Here is a 21,320-nt window from a genome sequence, read left to right as displayed (position 1 = left end):
ACACAAGGTGTTGTGTAGGTTGGCAATGTGGCTTGGATCCCGTGTTGCTGTGGCTGTGGCATAGGCAGGCCAATTCAGCCTCTAGCCTGGGAACTTCCATGTGCAGCAGATGTGACTGTGAGAAGAAAAAAAAAAAAAAGAAAATGTAACTCTTGGAGTTTCCTGGTGACTCAGCAGGTTAAGGATCTGTTTTTACCACCACTGTGGTGTTGGTTCAATCTCTAGCCTGGGAAGTTCTGCATGCTGTGGGCATGGCCAAAAAATAAAAATAAATAATTGAAAAATGAAAATGAAAATGGTACGTTAATACGAATATAAATTGAGCCAAATATAAATTGAGCGTGTGTCTGCACCCCTATGTTCACTGCAGCATCATTCACAATAGCCAAGACATGGAAACAACATCAACAGATGAATGGATTAAGAAGATGTGGTACAACAGAATACTACTCGGCTAAAAAAAAGAACAAAATAATGCCATTTGCAGCAACATGGATAGAACTAGAGACTCTCATACTAAGTGAAGTAAGTCAGAAAGACAAACACCATATGATATCACTTATATGTGGAATCTAAAATATGGCACAGATTAATCTATCTACAGAACAGTAATAGACTCACAGATATGGAGAGCAGACTTGCGATTGCCAAGTGGGAGGGGGAGGGAGTAGGATGGACTGGGAGTTTGGGATTAATAGATGCAAACTGTTAACATTAAGAATGGATAAGCAGGAGTTCCCGTCGTGGCGTAGTGGTTAAGAATCCGACTAGGAACCACGAGGTTGCGGGTTCGAATCCTGCCCTTACTCAGTGGGTTAATGATCCGGCGTTGCCGTGAGCTGTGGTGTAGATTGCAGACACGGCTCAGATCCCGCGTTGCTGTGGCTCTGGCGTAGGCTGGTGGCTACAGCTCTGACTGGACCCCTAGCCTGGGAACCTCCATATGCTGCAGGAGCAGCCCAAGAAATAGCAAAAAGACAAAAAAAAAAAAAAAAAATGGATAAGCAATGAGGTCCTTCTGTATAGCACAGGGAACTATATCCAATCACCTGTGATGGAACATGATGAAAGATAATGTGGGAAAGAAAGTGTGTATACATGTATAACTGAGTCACTTTGCTGTACAGCAGAAGCTGACAGAACAATGTAAATCAACTATAATAATTTTTTTAAGTTGAGAAAATTTAGATTTCATTGAATATCTGTATACAATAGTCAACTAAATGATATCTATGTACTATAAACATAGTTCATCAAAAACTTAGAACCTCATATTTATAATATTTGATTTCTGGATAATGATTTCAAAATAAATTTCCATTAAATGATATTTAAACCATTTAAAAAATTAATTGAGCGCGTGTCAAAAATTTAAGTCATTAATAACAAAATCAGCAGAATGATACATCCAGTTCATGGAGTATAGGAAATCCTGAAGTATATATAGTCAATGAAAAACAGAACATTGAAGTAAGATTGCTAACTCAGATAAAAAGCTGGTTAATGTGCTACAGTTTGATATAACCATAATCTTTCCAGGTTTTCTTCTCTATCAGACAAAAACTATTTGCAAGTTACCAATCTTCAAGACACATCTACCTTCATAGAATCTGGGTCCTAATCCATGTTTAGTAACTAAAAAGTTAAACAAAGGTACAGTTTCCTAGAGAAGTATGTGCTCCTTCACTGCATATGATAGCTAACGCTTCAGCCTAACACTGAAAGGACATGCAATCACCTCTGTGCCTCATTCCCAAGAGTTAGATATTTTTTCTTAACACTCTGCTGTGCAATAAAACTTTGGCTATACATAATCCTCAGGCATGGCTTAGTTTTGATAGTGACATGGTCCAGAAACCTAAATTAGCCCTTAAAATGCTTAGTACCAAGAGGTACACTGGTGGCTGGGAGAAGAACATCCCCCCACCGCCCCACTCCTACTAAGACTACAAAATCACTGGTTTTTTGCTTGCCTGTTTTTGTTTTTAAAAATCTCATCTGGCCTCTTCTGTATCAGAAAATTTGCTGCCTACCTTGTATTGCTTCTAGTCATTTCTTTACTGCTTATTTTCCTTAAAAAAAAAATCTCCTTTTGAATACTAACCATGCCAACCTTTTAACCAAAAGAGAAAAGAAAAATCTAACTCTTTCAACATAAGTACATCAAAAAGTTCTGATTCAGTGTTTGATAATAAGCATCACATTTTATAGCAAAAATGGTTAATCCCTCCACCCATCCACTCCTTGTTTCAGTATGAAGAAGCACATTGAAAATGTTTATTATTTAAGATAAATAACAATGCTATTGAGTGAAAAACAAGTAATCAGAGGAAATTTCTGAAGGCTTCTTTCTAAAGGGGTCAATATAGTAAAAACTTCTGGCTCTATTGTTATATTACAGTATCCCTCATTTAGAGCCTTAGTTATTTGTAGTAATGATGGCTATGATACAGTGTGCCAGATACTGTGCTAAGTAAGGGCTGTCCAAATGTTATCCTGTTTAGTCCTATGAATTGCATTACTAGCCCCATTTTTCAGATGAATAAACGAATCACAGAATTAAATTAACTTTCCCAAGATCACAGACGTGGTGGGATTCAAATCCTGGTTATTCACCTTCAGTGCTCTTAGGTTAAACCACTGTGCTACATCAAAGGAGAAAACAGAAGAACTCTACAAACAGAAACATTCACCATAACAAAAATAACACTTGCATGTTACTTTTTATATGCAGGCACCATTCTAAGGAATGAACATACGAAAACTTACTTATTTCTCACAATAACCCTCTGGAGGTAAGTATGACTATTCTTCCCAATTTTCAGAAGAAACTGAGGTGAAGAGAGGTTAAGAGGTTAAGTCACAATGCTAAGAAGATGCAAGGCTGGGACTCCAACCTGGATAGCTTGGCTTCCAAGTCCAGGACCTTCCCCTGCTGCCATGCTGCCTCTTGTAACAATTTGAAAAGCACAGCACAAGTAAACAGTCCTAAGTCTTCAGAACCTCTGAGGTTGGAAATCACCACATCAAAGCACAGACCCGTAACTAAATGTTCATTACTATAATCAAAAGTCATTAAGAACAGATTAAAAGGTTTTCATTCAGCCTTGTTAAGAAGGCACAAAAGTAACACACTTAAGCAAAATATCATTCAAGATGAGTTTCTAAAAAAATGTTTTTCTGGAAAACAAACTCAATACAGAACAAATGAGGTGTTACAGTAGCTTTTAAAAATCTTTCTGTAGAACTTGTTTTTGTTCTTGCAGCTTTGGGGTTTCTCAGAATTCCCTCAGGGGCTGTGGGTGGAGGGGAAAGAGGAGGAGACAGGACCCCTGTTCCCCGCTCCACCTTCAAATGAGTGGCTCTGTATATATTTTTTACATACTGGGTTTCCCCATAAACTTTTGCTCTGATGGGACCTAGGCTCCTATGAGAACTCGGTCGGGGTCTGAGTGGGCAGCTTCAGGAAGCTTTCCCCATCACTTTCGCAGCAAACCATCTAAGGCGCACTTCACAGCCATTTCTCCTCTTGCTTCTCGACTCTCTTGCCCTGGCCATTCTCCCACATGACCGTACCTTTCCCGTCTCCTCTGTCAACAATCATCACGAACTGCCGCTAATGTTTACCAACCTCCTTCTACCTGGCAGGCTCTCAGTTAAAGAATGTTCACTAACGGTGCTCAACATGGCTCTGAATGGGATTCTACGATGCCATTATTTTATAGAGGAGCCCACTGTGCAATGACCATGGAGCGATGGAAGTAGGATGAAAAACTGGCCTCCAACTCTTAACCAATACGCCATCCTCTCAGTCCACATGAATCCATGTTCAAAATTTCCCTGAGACACTGATCCAGACTCAACCTCTCAAAAACAAACAAAACAAAACACAAAGCCCCTTTCCTTCTGGAGCCAGCTTTTGTAAGCAGCACCTTGCTTGGCACTGACACAGGTGATGCACAGCTTTCAATACAATATCATCCACATGTACTGATGCCAAGGCTCACGCCATCTTCTCTTGTGTTCTCCTGGACATGTATGTCCGTTAGGCCCTCCAATTAGACTGTTTCTCTGAAGGAGGGACTGTAGCCTCTGCATATTCTACAGCTTCATGCTCCTCACCAGATTACCCAGAATACATTCGGGCACAGTGTGGGAAGATGTTCAAGAGTCAGTGTAAAGAGCTGGCCACAGGGCACTCTGGTGGCTCAGTGGGTTGGGGGCCCAGCATTATCACTGCTGTGGCTCAGGTTACAGCTGTGGCATAGTTCCATCTCTGGCCCAAGAACTTTCACAGCTGCAGGTGTATTCAAAAAAAAAAAAAGAGTCCTGGCTGGTGATCAGGACACCTAGACACCTGGATTCTAGTCTTCTCTGGGGCAATGCCCTGTAGACAATGTCATCATTGTCTCCCCACGCTCCTGGCCCCCAAGTCTCATGTCCATGTGCTGCGGGCAGCCTTCTGTGGCCCCTGTGCTTTTACTGTGGCCCTGGGTGCAGGCTGGGCCCACTCAGCCAGGCAGCTGGGGATGCAGGGCAGCTAACGTGTCCAGGAAACCACCCTCAGTCACGGGCAAATATCCCTGCCTCCCTGCCTTTGGGGAGGGTAACTCCCAAGTGTGTGGACCATTTCCCTGAGTTCCCTCGAGGGACTGAGCTCCATGCACACACAGAAGTAATTTTCTTAAAAATGCACCTTTATTTAAGGTTCTCTGCCCTGTCCACTCAACCCCTTCCCTGCTGACATTTCTGGGAGAACCTCTCCAAGAAACTGCTTCCTATCAAGTCTTCATCTTGGGGTCTGTTTCTGGGGGAAATGGAACTGAGATTTCCTCTCCTTCTTGACTCCATTTTTCTATCTGCTAAACAAGGGGGCTGGAGAGAGAGTCTCTATGCCCTCTTTAGGCTCTAAGATCCTTTGCTGTCAATCAAATACAGCACATTTCAACATGAAATTAAACCTGACAGTGGAGGTTACGTCTCACCTCAAACATGGTTCCACATCTTGGAGCCATGGCTACCTGAGTGCAGACGAAGCTGGGCGGCCCGGCCCAGAGGCCCCATCAGGGAAGTCCTCCTGGCTGCATCAGAGGCGGGGCAGCTTCTGTCCTCTTGCCCAAGGTCACACTTTCCCAAGGCCACCATCACACACTGACTAAAGAATGCCTGAGTGGAAAGGTCATCTCAGCCCAAGTCAAGACAACGCTGAAGGGCATTGCAGCACCACACTCCCTGGGGGCCACCAAGGTGGCCACCCGGCCTGTTCCACAGCACAGCTTCTGCCCCCTTGCATCCTTCCCACCTTTCGCAGGGCTGATAAACACCCCGAACGCTCAACTCTACCTCACAGCCGGCTTCCCAGAGGATCCAACCTAGGACAACTTCATTTTAAATTTTATTTATTATGGCATGAAAACCATAGACTCTGGAACTTTGCCTGTGGAAGCAGGGATAGCCTTTTCAATGCTGTAAGACCAGGAAGTGGTAGAGACGAGGGGGGAAAAAGTGAAGTTTTTTAATAAAACAGGAATGAGGTAGATACAGACCAGCTATATATGAGATGCAGTTTCAGTTTCTGACAAAAACAAGAAATACATAAAAGGTCAGCATAGTCACTGAAACTGAAAGCTGAGAATGCAGATGAGGCGCTCACAGAGAGCGATGAAAGAGAGAAATCTCTCCCAGAAAAGGAAAATAAGAATGGCCTTGCCAAGGAGCAGCAGCAGACTAAACATAGCAAACACACCCTGTCAGAAGTCATGCAGTAGGAACTGTCCATCTGAAAGAGGACCCTCCATGCCAGGAGACTACATCCAACCCATACAAGGGGCACCATCCCAATGACTGAGGCAAACACCACTCTGGGAATTCCCACGAATGAAGCTCAGGGTCAGATCCCACTCCTGAGGGGCTGGGAGATTCCATGGTGCTACCACTAGGCAGGGCCTTTATTGAGACTCTCCCAGCAATACTGAAGGACAGAGACGGCTTTCCAACCACCAGTGAGGCTGCTCTGCCAGTTGCTGTGCCCAACAGGTGGCATCCAGTCACCTTCTCTGCTGGGCTATGACCTCCTGGAAAGGAAGGGTGTCAGGGGTGGGGAAGGAAGGGGATTGGCAATTTAAAATAAAGATGGGGGAGCTCCTGTTGTGGCTCAGCAGGTTACAACTCCAACTAGCATCCATGAGGATGAAGGTTCGATCCCTGGCCTCGCTCAGTACGTTAAGGATCCGGCATGGCCATGAGCTGTGGTGTAGGTCACAGACGCAGCTCAGATCAGGCACTGCTGTGGCTGTGGCATAGGCTGGAAGCTACAGCTCCGATTTGACCCCTAGCCTGCAACCCTCCATGTGCCACAGGTGTGACTCTAAAAAGCCAAAAATAAAAAGGAAAATTTTAATTTAAAAATAAAACAGGAGTTCCCGTCGTGGTGCAGTGGTTAACGAATCCGACTAGGAACCATGAGGTTGCGGGTTCGATCCCTGCCCTTCCTCAGTGGGTTAATGATCCGACGTTGCCGTGAGCTGTGGTGTAGGTTGCAGATGCGGTGGCTCGGATCCCGCGTTGCTGTGGCTCTGGCATAGGCCGGTGGCTACAGCTCCGATTCAACCCCTAGCCTGGGAACCTCCATATGCCGCGGGAGCGGCCCAAGAAATAGCAACAATAACAACAACAACAACAACAAAAAAGACAAAAAGACAAAAAAAAAATAAAAAATAAAAAAATAAAAATAAAAATAAAACAAAGATGGTAGGTTGCAAAGGCACCAATGAGAAGGTGACATCTGGGCAAAGACCAAAAAGAGATGAGGCCTTAGTCTTATGGTTATCAGGAGGAAGAGTGGCTACACACAGAGAAATGAAAGTGCCATGAGCAGGAGTCAAGCCGATGCCCAAGGCACAGCAAGGAGGCCAGTGTGGCTGAGGACCTCAAGGGTGTGAGGTCAGGGAGATGAGGGGCCAGGTCATACCAAGCCTTCTGTGCCACCATAAGGACTCTGGCTTCTACTTGGAGAAGATGAGAAGTCCTAGGAACACAGCTGGGCAGGTAACATAATCTGATACTTCTATTCCCTTCTCTGGATTGATTTTTCTCCATGTTTCTTCCCATCTGACAAATTATACATGTTCTATATTATTGACTATCTCAGCCCATTAGAATGGAAGCTCCAGGAAGGCAGATGATTTTTATCTGTTCTGTTCACTGCTGTAGATTCCTCCCATATCTGACACTTAGTAGATGATCATCATGAATAAACGAATGGGTCATCTTGAGAAAAACCTGAAGAACTCTTTTCTAAATGGCAATATGAATCCAGACAAAGAGAATGTTTCTACTTTCTCCCAAGGTATTTAAATCAGAGCTGCAAGTACAAAACAACAAATTGTCTATTTTCTCTGTTAGGTGCCTAGAAGCCTAAGATCAGATATATATTTCTAATTTCTAAAAACTGGATGCTTAGATGCAGGGGAAAACCACAGAAGCGTCAGCAGTTTGGGAGGTTTTACATGTAGGGAATTCATACCTTAAAACACATATTGTATAACAGTGTCTACGAGATGCTCAGTCAAGTGGTTTAAAATGAGTAGGATTCAGAGCTCCTGCCTTTCTGGGTGCAACAGGCTGGCCCTCCTCAGGAGGAAGGGAAGGGAGGAGATCACTAACAAAGGATGCCAGTTCCCTCCCATCAGGATGGAGAATCTCCTTTGAAAGCTACTGAGCTAGGTGATTCTCAGGGGTGCCTTCTGGTTGCAAAAAAGTTTTGAGATTCACCAGTCATGTGTCCTGTGTGTGTGTGTGTGTGTGTGTGTGTGTGTGTGTGTTTCCAACATATCAACAGTGTACAATTTAGAAAGTTTTTAAAAAATCAGTTTAGGGAGTTCCCGTCGTGGCACAGTGGAAACGAATCCAACTAGGAACCATGAGGTTGCAGGTTCAATCCTTGGCCTCGCTCAGTGGGTTAAGGATCCGGTGTTGCTGTGAACTGTGATGTAGGTTGCAGATGCGGCTCGGATCTGGCATTGCTGTGGCTCTGGCTGTGGCCAGAAGCAACAGCTCCGATTAGACCCCTGGCCTGGGAACCTCCATATGCTGCGGGTGCAGCCCTAAAAAGACAAAATACAAAAAAAAACAAAACCAAAAAAAATCAGTTTAGTTGTATTTTCATAACATTTATGTTTCCCAATCAATCTACAGACTCAAAAACATAACTGAAATGGTTTACATGCATGGTAGGGGAATATAGTATAGGAAAACATCACTGACATGTAATGGAAATACACTGACACCAGAGGAAAGAAGACAGAGGAAGGGGGGTGGGGCAGACTGCCAGGAGCTGCTGAAAAAGGGTCAGGAAGGGGCCCATGGTTCTGTTTCCCTCTGGGAGTCAGGCCCCCACCTCCTCCCTGCTATTAGCCCTTTCATCACTGAAGTCAGGAGTCCTACGTGAGCTCCCACCAGTCAGTTAACCTGTCTCCTTGTCGCCTTGTGAAAAGGCAGCTACCAGAGTTCCTGTCGTGGCTCGGTGGTTAACAAATATGACTAGGAACCATGAGGTTGGGGGTTCGATCCCTGGCCTCGCTCAATGGGTTAAGGATCTGGTGTGGCCGTGAACTGTGGTGTAGGTTGCAGACCCTGGCTCGGATTCCGCGTTGCTGTGGCTGTGGCGTACAGGTCTGATTAGACCCCTAGCCTGGGAACCACCATATGCTGTGGGAGCAGCCCTAGAAAAGACAAAAAAAAAAAAAAAAAAAAAAAAGGCAGCTACCTTACAAATCGCACCTGCCAGGGGGTAAATAATATAACACATCCAGCACATAACACAATGCCTGGTAAGCCCTCAATGAATACAGCAGCCAGTGCAGTGATAATACTGCCCATGAGACTTTATTTTCTAAAGACGACCACACCAACATAGACCTTCCATCCCTCATGGTTCTTACAGTATGGCGTGAACACTCCTCCATCAAGAGATGGGTCTGTGATTCCTCCTCTTGAATCTGGGCAGGGCTATGACCAGGCAGCAGTGACTCTATGTGACTTCCTTCCAAGGCTGGTCATAAAACATGACATGACTTTCCTCTGGATCTTTCTTGGGACATGCTCCTTGGGAGCACCAGGAGCCATGTAAGTCTGGGTCCCTTGATGCCTCCATGCCAGAGAGACCACATGGAGAGGTCACACAAAGAAAAGGACACGTCCGAGGAGCTCAGGTACCTCAGACCAGGCCCCAGGGAAAGGAGCACTGCCTCACTCTTCGCCTTACTTAACCCATCAGCCGCATCACCCCATCTTCCTTGACAAGCCTTCTTCGCCTGCCTTTCAGGACACCGTCCTACTGTGTCTGCCCCCTCTCTCCTTGACTCATCATTCTCAGTGTGCTTTGCTGTTCCTTTTTTTCCCCTGACCTCCTGACACTGCCAATGGTTCCATGCTTTGTCCTCTTCTCTATTTCTACTCATTCTATTAGTGATTCATTTTACTCATTCAGCCCCAGGGCTTTAAATACTCTCTAACAAGTTCCGTTGGGCTCAGTGGAAATGAATCCAACTAGTATCCATGAGGATGTGGGTTTGATCCCTGGCCTCGCTCAGGGGGTTAAGGATCCAGCATTGCTGTGAGCTGTCGTGTAGGTCACAGATGCAGTTCAGATCCCACGTTGCTGTGGCTGTGGTGTAGGCCAGCAGCTATAGCTCTGATTCTACCCCCAGCCTGGGAACTTCTATGTGCTGCAGGTATGACCCTAAAAAGCAAAATACATACATACATACATACTCTCTAATCTTTCAGACCCTTCTCCCCTCCCCTCCAGAGTCATGTAAACTACCACAAATTTAGTGCCTTAAGACAAATTTATTTTCTTATAGTTTTGCAGGTAGCATATGAGTTTCACTGGGGTAAAATCAGATGTTGGGGAAGATTAGTTTCTTGGCCACTTCCAGCTTCTAGAGGCCACCTACATTCCTTGGCCTGTTGCCCTCTTCCTCTGTCTTCAAAGACAGCAACACCGCATCTCTCTGACCATTATTCCAGAGTCACTTCTCTCTCTGATGACCAAAGGAAAGATTCTCCACTTTTAAGGACTCAGGTGATTAGGGCAGACCCACTTGGATAATCCAGGGTAATCTCTCCATCTCCAAGTCCCTAATTAATCACATCTGCAAAGTCCCTCTTGCTACCTAAAGTGGCGTACAGATCACAGGATCTGGAGATTAGGATGTGGACATCTTTGGGGGCCGTGGGTCTGCCTGCCACATGCTGCATCTCCAAATGGGTATCTAACAGACATCATACTCACTGCGTCCAAGCTGAATTCCAACTCTTCCATCATGGATCTCCTCTACCCACAGCTTTCCACTCTTAGTTGACAGCAATTGCATATTTCCAGTTGTTCAGGCTCCAAACTATAGAATCATCTTCGGCTCCTCTCTCTCTCTCATATTCCATATTTAAGTCACAAAGTAGACTTTATCTTCAAAATACGTCTAGAATCTGGCCACTTATCATCTCCACTACCACTTGTTGAAGCCATCAGCATCTTGCATCAGGATTTCTGCTGTCACTTCCTAATTGGTTTCTGGCTTCTTCCCTTCAGTCCATTTTCCTAGCAGCCACCATGATGCTTTTAAAAATTAAGTCAGGGGAAAAAAAAAAAAAAGTTCCCGTTGTGGTGCAGCAGAAACAAATCTGACGGGGAACCATGAGGTTGAGGATTCGATCCCTGGCCTCACTCAGTGGGTTAAGGATTTCGGCATTGCCATAAGCTGTGGTGTAGGTCACAGATGAGGCTCAGATCCAGCGTTGCTGTGGCTGTGGTGTAGATTGGCAGCTGTAGCTCCAAATTGACCCCTAGCCTGGGAACTTCCATATGCTGTGGGTATGGCCCTAAAAAGACAAAAGAGAAAAAAAATTTTTTTAAATAAAAAATTAAGTCAAATCATATTGACTTTTTTTTTTTTTTAGGGGTTGAATTGGAGCTATAGCTGATGGCCTACACCACAGCCACAGCAACATGGGATCCACATCGCATCTGCAACCCACACCACAGCTCATAGCAATGCCAGATCCTTAACCCACTGAGCAAGGCCGGGGATCAAACATGCACCCTCATGGTTCCTAGTCGGGTTCATTTCCGCTGAGTAACAACAGGAACTCCCATATCGCTTTTCTGATCGAAATGCTCTAAGGACTCCCTAGATAACTGAGAATAAAAGCCAAAGCCCTTCATGGTCTCCACCTTCCACCTCCATGGCCTTTCTGGCCTCCTCTTCCTCCTCGTCCCTTGCTGCCTCCACTCCAGCCACACCAGCCACTCACTATGCCTCTAACACTCCAGGTGGACTGTACTTTAGGTCCTGGTTCTCCTCGTTCTCTCTGTTAGAATACTCTTCCCCAGAGACCCTTGGCTATATTCTGCGGCGCCTGTACTGGTTTCTACTGCTGCCGTGAGCAATTACTACAGATTCAGGGGCTTAAAACCACACCCACGTATAACCTTTCAGTCTGGCTATGGCTCACCTCTGCTGGTCCACTGCTCAGAGTCTCACACGGCTAAAATCAAGGAGTCAGCAGGGCTACATTCCTTTTTGGGGGAATAAAAAAAGCAGATAAGTCTTTGGGAGCAGACCATGGATAAATCTGCTTCTGGGCTTATTCAGGTTATTAGCAAGATTCAGGTTCTTGCCAGCTATAGGACTGAGGTCCCGTTTCCTTGCTGGTCCTTCTCCTGAAGGGTGCCCTCCTTCCTTCTGGTGCTTTCCACATGGCCTCTCTCCAGCACTGACAGGTGGAGTCTCTCTTACATTTGAACTGCTCCAAATGCAGCCACATCTCTCTGACTCAAACCACTTAACTCTACTGTGAATGTGAAGAACTCATCGATTAGATTGGGCCACCTAGATAATCCAGGATGATCTCCATATTTTAAGGCCTGCAACTTTTTTTTTTTTTTTTTTTTTTTTTTTCCTTTTTTAGGGCTGCACCCATGGCATATGGAAGTTTCCAGGCTAGGGGTCACTGAATTGGAGCTGCAGCTGCCAGCTAACTATAGCCACAGCAACGCAGGATCTGAGCCACCTCTGTGACCTATACCACAGCACATAGCAACACTGGATCCTTAACTCACTGAGCGAGGCCAGGGATTGAACCTGCATCCTCATGGATATTAGTCGGGTTTGTGGCCACTAAGCCACAACGGGAACTCCAAGGCCTATAACTTCAATTAAAGCTGGAAAGTCACTCTTCCATGGAACTTAACCTATTTACATATCCCAGAGATCAGAGCATGGACATCTGGGAATCCTCTCTGCTCACCACACATCTCCTTTCCTGACCATGGTGTTTACACTGCAACCCAGCTCTCCACTCTCTACCACCTTTCATCTCCTTTTCCTGCTCAACCTTTTCATTTTTCCATAGCTCTGACCACTTATGTTTGTTCTATCAGACCAAGTAACAAATATGTTTATTGATTATCATATGTCTTCTCCTGCTAAAAAAATAAACTCCATTGAGTCAAGGATCTTTTGTTCACTGATAACCCAAAGACTAGCTGGAAGGCACTCAGTGAGTATTTCTTGAATGAATAAATAGATTTATCCTATCCTAGAACAATCCCCTTTTTGTTCTTCCTGGACCTGGGTCTTCATCTCCTGCCCTTAACTGAATTGGAAGCCTCTGCCTCCTGCTTTGTGTGTCCTGGCTCCCGGGTTGTGGGGAAGCCACGTAGACACCCCTTTCTTCCCTTGCACACTCGCTAGCAGCTGGTACGATCTTCAAACCCTGATTCTTCCATTTTCTGCCTGTCCACAGACCGTTTCTAGTTTCAACAGTTGAAAACACTTGAGTACAAAGCTCTTGATTGGTGATGAGGAATATGGCTAAATATCAAAAGACTGCGGTCTTAACATTGCCCCGTAGCTGAGGTCAACAGCATCCAACTACCTTAATACCCAACAGTATCCAATTAGTTCTTGTAATAAAGACAGAAAGGCTTATTGGAAAAAAAAGTTTGTTATTCCTACAAAAATAAGAAAGCTTTATTTTGATGCTATTATCCAGGTACATAAGCAAAACAAACTGAGTTGTTGAGTTCACCTGGTCTCAAATGCACAGAAAAATAAATGGCTAAAATTGTCATAAGTGCTCTTAACTTCTACAAATGCCAGTGCGGTGGAAAAAAATGAACCATCCTAGTTTGAGGAACAACCAGGAGAAAGAGCTGAGACTTGAAGTTTAAGACTCCTGACTGCCATCAGTCAGTTCACGGCCAGAGAGTGGATGACAAAGCAATAAAGAAAAAAAACTGCTTTTGAAGCCAAGTCATTTTAGTGATCAAAATCCAAACTTCATAAAGGAGGAAACTGAGGCTCAGAAAGGGTGACCTATCTCATCTCACACAGTTAGGCAAGGATGTGATTCTTTGGTTACATATTCTTACAGAATAGAGTGATAATTAAACTTCTATAACCTTTCTAGGCATCTAAAATGTTCATTTAATGACCTAATTCTCTCCTTTCAATGGGCTGGATTCAGCAAGGATGCTGACATACAGGGAGACTCTACCTATCAGCACTGAACTTGGCCCATCTAGGTCAAAACCGTCTCCTTCCAGATGGAATGCTCCAGACAGGGGACAGCCCCTGCAGGCATGGAGGAGCCACAGACCTTGCAACTTCAGGATGATTTAAGGAGGACCGTTTAGGATATCACTGCGCTGCAGACAGTATAACACATCAAGAAATCAAAGGGCTGGCATTCCCACTGTTGTGCAGCGGAAATGAATCTGACTAGTTTCCATGAGGAGGTGGGTTTGATACCTGGCCTCACTCAATGGGTTAAGGATCCAGTGCTGCCGTGAACTATGGTGCAGGTCGCAGATGTGGCTCAGATCTGGCGTTGCTGTGGCTGTGGTATAGGCTGGTGGCTGCAGCCCCAATTCGACCCCTAGCCTAGGAACCTCCAAATGATGTGGGTGCAGCCCTAAAAAGCGGAAAAAAAAAAACCAAAAACCAAAAAACGAAAGAAAGAAATCAAAGGGCTTAGGGATAAAACATAATGATATCAGATTAGATTACCAATATGTTAACAGAGGAAAATAATTGTTACCTAAAGATCTTGACAAAATCTGTAAGTATTTATAGATATGGACTTGGTGCCAGCAGAAAGACAAAAATGAAGGGGAGCATATTTTAAGAGAAGAATAAATAAGACATGTTTTGAATGGAGTTCTCACACAAACACAAAAGACAGCAGGGACTGATGCGAAATAGTTTCTAAATTTACCAAATCACCACCTTCTGCTTTCTGAATACCTACAACAGGAATGCAAAAGAGCACAATAATTCAGTTCTATATTTAAAAACAAGAAACAAGAGTGATTTGTTTGGTATTTCTTAAGACAATCTTTCATTCACTTTTGAGCACTTGGCAATAAGAAAAAAAATCAAGAAATTGGTTTAAGGTAATATACACAGAGTGACTTACTCAATGGGAACGCATTAGTGTTATACAGGAGAAAATAAGCCTATTTTTGGAGTCACCGATCAACTTTCCTCTCCATGGTTACAGGATGTGTTTCATAACTTTCCAGAATCATAGATGATTCAAAATGACCTTGGTAATAATTTAGACCAAACCTCATATTTTATACATGGGGAAACTAAGGCTTAGAGAGGTAGGAAAGACTGCCTGACATCACGGCCCTTTAATGACAAATCCCAACAGAACTCAAGTCTCCTCACTCCTAAGGAAAGATGTGAAATTGTCACCTCTGAAAAAAGGTACCCCTTAATTGCTCTGCAGGTTTTATTCATTTGTAAATGATATGAAATTATTTTGGCAGTTAAAAACCTCCCTATGTTTCTATAGGACCAGGAAAAACCTTTTCAAAACTACATTTTTATACTCGTAACTTCAACACAACACAAAAATATAGATATGTTCGATACTGGCTCACATGTTTCTTAAGGTTTTAACCTGTTTCCTACTAGCCAAGGAGGCCCATCTGAAAGAGAACCGATAACAATGTGCATTGTGCAGGCCTCTCTGAGATCTGTTATCCCAGATAGTTAATATTTATGTATACTCTTTGATCTCTTTAACTTTCCTCCATTTTCATGCAGATAAGTATGTATGTGTACACACATACACATACACACGTGCACATATATGAGTATGTTTGTTTTTTAAGTTTTATTAAAGTATAGTTAATTTACAAGGTGGTGATAATTTCTCTGCACAACAAAGTGACCCAGCCATCCATATGTATGTGTGTGTGTGTGTGTGTGTGTATCTGGAAAGTGTTTGTTAACTTGGATATTTGGTAGGGGTGGATCAGACGAAAAATTAAAGCAATACAAATTTTTGTGTCATGTATGACTAAGTGGAATTCCCTTTTAAAATGACCTCCAATCTAGCAAGGACAGAGTCTCAAAACTCTACAGAGAAATATTATATTGATTCATCCAGTATTTATTGCATGTGTCTATTACGTGCCAGGTACTGTGCTATGCACTGGACGCCAAAGATCACTGCCTTGCCCCTGCCAGGTCCACAGTTTAGTAGAGACAAGTATGAACAGACACTCGCCATGCCTGCTGGCTAATGGGAAGGTGGGGACCGAATGGAGGGTGATGGCCAGATACCATGGGAGTAAAGGGATAATGTCTAGAAAGGGGAGGAAATTGCCACAGGGCTTCTTAAGGGAAGAGACTTTTTTCTAGACAAAGGTAAGTGTTTTAGATGGAGGAGCTATCAAGTGCAAAAACAGAGATAAGAAGTGGAATGGCCTAGCAGGCAAGTGACAGGATGCAAGGCTCCACCTTCTCCACACCTATACCCCTGCAGCCAGTGTACCTGCTCTCACTCTCCATCCATCGTCACCTGCCCAGCAGCCACAGTTCATATCCCTAGTGTCATCTACTCTCCCCTTCTGCTAAACCACTCTTTCAAATCGCCCACATTTTCCCCCCCTATTGGTCTCATGGATAAGGAATGGATAAACTGTTGTCTAGGGAAGTGATGGGTGATGAGGGCGGAGAAAAGGCAGGGCCAGGTTAGAGGGCTCTGCATGACAGGATGCTCTGGAGATCTGGATTTTATCTTCAGACAAGGGAAAGCCATAGATTTACCTCCATAACAGAGGGCGCTGGCAGGACCTGTGCTGAGGGACCAGACTTTTGGGAGCAAGGTCCAGTAAGGAAATTCACATTAATGAGAAGTAATGAGACTCTGACTGAAGTCAGTGGCCATGAGGCAGACAAGTTAATGTTAAGGAAATAAAATCAAAGCCTGATTTTATGGTTGAAGGAGAGGGAGATGGCGGAGAGGATTTCCAATTCCAGCACAATTATAATTCATTTTAATCCACTGGTTTTAATGCTTTATTGTTTCCAAGAAATTGTAATTAACATAATTGTAATATACATAAAATTGTATCATCTGCTTCTAGAAACATCTTTGCATTAATAACAAAACAATATTTGAACCTAGCTAAGGCCTACGATTTCTGAGCAAGTAGAATCATCAACTGCCATCAGCACTGGAAGATCCTGAGAATAACAACTGACCCTTTACTAGGATGGTAAGTCCCTTAACTTTCAGGACAAGTTAGACCTAAAAGTAAATGTACAGGAGATACTCTCAATTTTTCCAAATATTTGGCAAAGGAAAAGTACTAGGTTTCTGGCCATGCCAAAACTTTGCAAATACATGTATCTGTAGGAACATATATACACAGTAAGTAAATGTATATCCTTCTCTGGAGAAAACATAAAGCATCAAAATTTATAACATAGTTTTCTCATGAACTTTTACTGAAAGAGCGAGAAAACAGAAGGATCTCCTGAATAAAGACATACCAACTTTGTATTTTGGTCATCATTTTAAATATCCTTCCTGTATCAGGTGATATCTGAGTTTTAAAGAAAAGTCTATTTTGGGGAGTTCCCGTCATGGCTCAGTGGTTAACAAATCTGACTAGGAATCATGAGGTTGCAGGTTTGATCCCTGGCCTTGCTCAGTGGGTTAAGGATCTGGTGTTGCCGTAAGCTGTGGTGCAGGTTGCAGATGTGGCTGGGATCCCACGTTGCTGTGGCTCTGGCATAGGCTGGCAGCTACAGCTCTGATTCGACCCCTAGCCTGGGAACCTCCATATGCTGTGAGAGCAGCCCAAGAAATGGCAAAAAGACAAAAAGAAAAAAAAAAAAAAAAGAAAAAGAAAGAAAAAGAAAAGACCATTTTTAATTCTTCGGTGTGCCCCCTCCAACAGCCACCTGCACTTCATCTCCAGGAACCAAACAAGCCAAGAGGAATTCTTTCTCTATGCACTGTATCCATAAAGCAGGTGTATCCATATCATAAAGGCTATTTAAGGTGCTTTCCAGATTGCTACAAAATCCACATGTGACCATATTTACCTATGAGTCACAGCAAAAGTGGCCAGAGGTTTTAACAATGGTTCCAGGAATTCTTGCTGTGGCTCAGTGGTAACGAACCCAATTAGTATCCATGAGGATTCAGGTTCAATCCCTGGCCTAGCTCAGTGGGTTAAGGATCTGGCGTTGCTGTGAGATGCAGTGTAAGTTGCAGACGAGGCTCGGATCTGGCATTGCTGTGATTGTGGTGTAGGCCAGCAGCTGCAGCTCTGATTCGACCCCTAGCTTGGGAATTTCCATATGCCACAGGTGTGGTCCTAAAACAAAACAAGAAACAGTGGTTCTAAACCCAACTGCGCATTATCCTTACTTGGAGAGTTAAAATGCACACACATACACACATCATGTCTGGGTTCTACCCCAGACCAGCTGTATCAGAATCACCAGGGATGGGTCCTAAAAGCCCCCAGATAATTCTACAGAACAACCAGGGTTGAGAACCACTAGCTAGAACCTTGCTTCTCTAAGTATGGTCTGAGGAGCTTATTAGAAATGCAGAATCTCAGGCCCCACCTGCGATCAAATGACCTAAAGTCTAAAATGCAACGCCACCCTGGGCGATTTGTGTGCACACTGAGGCATGAAAAGCACTGACCTAGAAGAGACTTGCACTAAGCGGGCAAGCTCTTAGGAAGACTTATTGATGGGACGAATCAATCCCTCACCTTAAAGATCACACTTTGGCCTCAACGCATGAATGTATTAAACGTAAAGCCATCTCTCAGAAACCAGCCAGGACAGCTCCTTATGCACTGGACAGAATGCTGGAGGTACGTTCTCTTCCTGTATAGTGCAGGGCAATGGCTTAATGTGGAACAGATACAAGCAGATCATCAATGGCTGATTCATAAGTGCAGATGAATCTAGGGAGGCAGCCAATGGGACTGGGGAAAGGCGCAAAGGAAACCATGTCTATAATTATTATATTTGAAAAAAATCTAAAGTTAGTTTTTTGTTTTTTAAATAAAAGAAGGTCTTTCCTGGGGTCTAAACTGTTTCTCTCATCCACACAACAAACATTTCTCTTTCAAGATATACAAAATCTCTGTAGTCAAAATCTAATTCAACAAGACCTCTAATCTTAGGAAATTATATAATTCTTATATACCTTTATCCCCTGCTTCTTTATCTCCTTTCTAAGAATTCCCTCACAGAAAACTAGGGAGCTATGAAACTGCTGGTGATTCCAGGTGCAAAATGGAAATGCTGCTATTGGTGAATATCTGGTAAACCACAGCTGGGAGCATCAAGGGCAAACCCTGGAGTGATAAAAGAACTTGAGGACAACCTGAAGATGCAGTAGCTGACTTAGCTCAGGAGGCAAAACTTAAGGTAAAGTAATAACAAAATGTCATTAAGTTCAAATTTACTTGAACTTGAGCTCTAAAATTACCCCATCAGAAATTCAAGATGAGGCCATCAATTTAAGCAGTTTCTGCAAAACAAAAGGAAACAAATACTGGCTCTCTGTACATCCATTTTCATTATTTACGGTCATTTAAATGACCTCTCCCATGCATCTCCTGTCTCTCCTCTTCCAACCATATCAGTTCAGAATTGAGAGACAGAGAAGATCAGACTAGAAGTGAAAACAGTGAGAACAGGCAGAATACAAGAAACATTTAAGCTGCAGAAGCAAAGGTATCTGAACTACTTGGCAAGAGTCAGCCCTAGCTATATATCAGAAGCAGCTGGGCTTCTTTTACAAATTACTGATTCCCTGGGGGCCAACCAAAGCCAAGTAAGTCAGAATCTCAGGACACAGGGAGCCATTTGAATGTTTTTAAAGCTTCCTCAATGATTCTTAGACAGAGTGATTCCAAAGGACTAGAATCAGAGTCAGGAAGGAGGTTCTAACTTTAAAACATTTTTTAACATTATATATATATAACTGGAAAGTATACTTTCCAGTTCATTCCTTTTTTTCTTTTGCTGCTCCTGAAGCATGCAGAAGTTGTTCCTGGGCCAGGGATCAAACCCTCACCACAGCAGTGACAACACTGGATCCTTAATCACTAGGCCGCTGGGGAACTCCCTCAATGTATAGCTTTGAAAGCTCTGGATCCATGTAACTCATTCTCTAATCCACTTATTAGCACTGCAATACTTTTTTAAAAACCACTAATTTTATTTGTATCAATATAACCCGCGCAAATTGCTTAAACTCTCAAATAGCACTACCAGGCTTAAAAAACACAGGAGTTTCTGCCACGGTGCAGCAGAAACAAATCCGACTAGGAACCACAAGGTTGCGAGTTCCATCCCTGGCTTGCTCAGTGGGTTAAGGATCCAGCATTGCTGTGAGCTGTGGTGTAGGTGGCAGACATGGCTCGGATCCCAAGTCGATGTGGCTCTGGTGCAGGCCGGCAGCTATAGCTCCGACTGGACCCCTAGCCTGGGAACCTCCATATGCCACAGGTGCGGCCCTAAAAACACAAAAATAAATAAATAAAACAAAAACACAGCAGTAACCTCACATCTCCACTCAACCTCAAACTTACTTTCCAAAGACAAACCGCTTTTAAAGTATTTAGCTTTTTACATTTAATTTTACATTCCTAAACAATATGCATGTACTGATATTTCTCGATTTACTTTTGACTGGAATTTACAATTAGTATAATTACTGGGGTCCTACTATGCACTAGCTTATCCTCTTCCAGTCTGCTAAGATATAGTTGTTTCAACATCTTTTCCCAGCCTCTCTTGCAGTCCTGTAGGTCAGGGTTAATAGTCTGCACATTTCAACACATTGCATCAATCGTTAGGAAAATACTTCCAAACCAGCTGATAAATGGCCGCTAGCTGAGCTTCTGTCACTCCCTTCCAGGGACCCTCTCCTGTCCCCATCCTCCATAATCCAGCAAACAAAGGGCTAACATCTGATAAAGGAGGAGGCTTCCAGAGCAGACCTCTGTAGGAGACCTGTGTTCTGGTGGGTCAGTGTCTGGGCTACTAGTTGTTAATGTTAAACATTTTGAATATTGTCCCTAGGCGTGGCCATGTAATTAAACTGTTGCCACTGGAATATAAGAGAAGGTGATCTGTGCCACTTGCAGGCTTGAACCTTAAAACTTTGTCCCTCTTTGCTCTTTCCCTTTCTCCTGAGCTGGGACAAGAGACATGCTGCATCCAGGTTTTAACTACACATGTAGGTCAGGACAATGCCTTAAAGGATGGCAGAGCAACAAGATGGAAAGAATCTGGGCTCATGAAATGCTCAGCCGTGAACTGTCACACAAAGTAAAAATAAATTTATTTATTCTTGAAGTCACGGTCCTGTGGAGTCGCTATACAGCAGCTTAAACTCTAGTGTATTAGTGATTTACATTATTATGACCTATGTAAATAGTATTATCTGCTGAGCTAATTTCACAGTGTGCTTTTTCCTGTATAGCTATTTTTCTGGAGTTTATGAATGCTCATTTCCCCTACCAACTAGGTTTTTCAAATCTATAATACATCCCAAACGCTCCAGAGGAGGATCTAGAAAGTCCTACACTTGGTCAGATGTATCAGATCATCCAGCAGTTTTGTTTTTGTTTTCTATTTCTTTCTTTTTTTCTTTTTAATTTTTAGGGCTGAACCTGCGGCACATGGAGGTTCCCAGGCTAGGGGTTGAATCAGCTACTCCACAACCACAGCAATGCAGGATCTGAGCCCTGTCTTCGACCTACACCACAGCTCATGGCAACACCAGATCCTTAACCCACTGAGAGAGACCAGGGATTGAACCCGCAACCTCATGGTTTCTAATTAGATTCGTTTCCACTGGGTCACAGGAACTACTGTTTTTGTTTTCATCTGGAAACTCGCTCCTGGAATGGGTCTTCCTTCTATTCTTATCTGGACTGGCTTCTCTCCAGGAGGCCAGCTGCACTACTG

At 43.6% G+C, this 21,320-nt stretch overlaps 1 protein-coding gene across 6 annotated transcripts in view; it reads right to left on the bottom strand.

Moving 5' to 3' along the window:
* PCGF5 (polycomb group ring finger 5) overlaps positions 1–21,320 on the bottom strand; it is a 134,723-nt gene that overhangs the window by 98,577 nt on the left and 14,826 nt on the right. The window contains exon 1 of one of the 6 annotated variants that reach the window (XM_021073243.1): positions 10,298–10,685. The exons of the other annotated variants lie outside the window; for them this stretch is intronic. The gene's annotated coding sequence lies outside the window, so the exon portion shown is untranslated. Of the gene's footprint in view, positions 1–10,297; positions 10,686–21,320 lie in introns of those variants that run through there. 6 annotated transcript variants of the gene reach the window in all.

The sequence above is a fragment of the Sus scrofa genome, chromosome 14, assembly GCF_000003025.6.
Source record: "Sus scrofa isolate TJ Tabasco breed Duroc chromosome 14, Sscrofa11.1, whole genome shotgun sequence".
Taxonomy (NCBI): Eukaryota; Metazoa; Chordata; class Mammalia; order Artiodactyla; family Suidae; genus Sus; species Sus scrofa.
Note: the sequence above shows the minus strand (reverse complement) of the source record. Positions and strands in the feature narration are given on the sequence as shown.